Raw genomic sequence first — 211 nt, forward strand, 5'->3', positions numbered from 1 at the left:
CGTTCTACATAAATATCATAAAAATTATTACTCAGCCACTACACATGTGGCTTAATAATAACAAAACGAAATTTACGTAACATTAACCCCCACAGTACCCAACACAGGAACAGCGTCCAAAATTAAGGTTGCAAGTTGCAAGGTCCAAAGTCCAACATCCAAAGTTTTTGTTTCCCATTCTCTGGCTAGGTCTTGTATCATTCTCTCCGTC

Source organism: Rhineura floridana, unplaced genomic scaffold, assembly GCF_030035675.1.
Source record: "Rhineura floridana isolate rRhiFlo1 unplaced genomic scaffold, rRhiFlo1.hap2 scaffold_71, whole genome shotgun sequence".
NCBI classification, from domain to species: domain Eukaryota; kingdom Metazoa; phylum Chordata; class Lepidosauria; order Squamata; family Rhineuridae; genus Rhineura; species Rhineura floridana.